We start from the raw sequence: 949 nt of genomic DNA, 5'->3' as shown, positions 1-949 counted from the left end.
TGTCCATTTATTTCTCTTGCTCATTTTTCTATTAGGTCGTCTGTCTGTCTCTTTCTTACAGATCTCTAGTAAGTTTTTATGTATTCAGGATATAAGCCCCTTTTATAAATGGCTAACTTTCTGTTGCTACTATTTTATTTAGAACCCTATGTTCATAAACAAAGTTAGCCTGTAATTTTCCTTTCTTTTACTTTTATAGTTCTTTCCAAGCTTTACTATCAGAATTATGCTAGTTTCGGAAAACATTTACAGATATAGTCTTTCTTTTTCTTCTCTCTGAAATACTTTGTATAAAATCGGTGCTATTATGAGTTTAACTTCCTTAGTAGGTGCAAGACTATGAAGATTTTCTATTATTTCTTATGTTCACTTTAATAAGGGGAATTTTCTATTTATTTATTTATCGATTTATTTATTTATGGGCAAGGCAACTTCACAGATTGCAAGGACCTTGTCAGCTTACAATCCCTTATTTTTTACTTTATTTTTTACGTCTACAGCACCTGGTCTTCCTAGGTGGCCTCCCATCTAAGTACTAACCAGGCCCATCTCTGCTTAGCTTCCGACATCAGATGAGATCGGGCTTGTTCAGGGTAACATGGCCGTAGACAGAATTTTCTAAGAATTCTATATTTTCTCTAAATTTTGAACTTTTGGGATACATTTATTTATAATAAACTGTTAAAATATTTAACGTTTGAAAAAGACTGAAAAGATATGCTTTTTAAATTTCTGATATTAGTTATTTGTGCCTTTTCGGAAGTTTATTGGTTTTGTGTTTGGCGTCATAACAAAGTATGTTGATCCTTTTTATTCTATTCCTAGTTTTCTTTCCTCCTCCTTTCTTTAGATTTAATTTTTGTTCTTTTACTAACTTCTTTATGTGTATGCTTATGACATTTGATTTTCAAACTTTCTTTTTTCTAATAAATTCATTTAAATTTATGAA

At 30.5% G+C, this 949-nt stretch overlaps 1 pseudogene; it reads right to left on the bottom strand.

Annotated features, from left to right (window-relative positions):
* Window positions 1–491: 491 nt before the first annotated feature.
* Window positions 492–610, bottom strand: LOC111735811 (annotated as a pseudogene).
* Window positions 611–949: the final 339 nt, after the last annotated feature.

Source organism: Pteropus vampyrus, unplaced genomic scaffold (genome assembly GCF_000151845.1).
Source record: "Pteropus vampyrus isolate Shadow unplaced genomic scaffold, Pvam_2.0 Scaffold1000009715, whole genome shotgun sequence".
Classification (NCBI taxonomy): domain Eukaryota; kingdom Metazoa; phylum Chordata; class Mammalia; order Chiroptera; family Pteropodidae; genus Pteropus; species Pteropus vampyrus.
The sequence above is the reverse complement of the archived record's forward strand: the minus strand, read 5'-3'. Positions and strand labels throughout refer to the sequence as shown.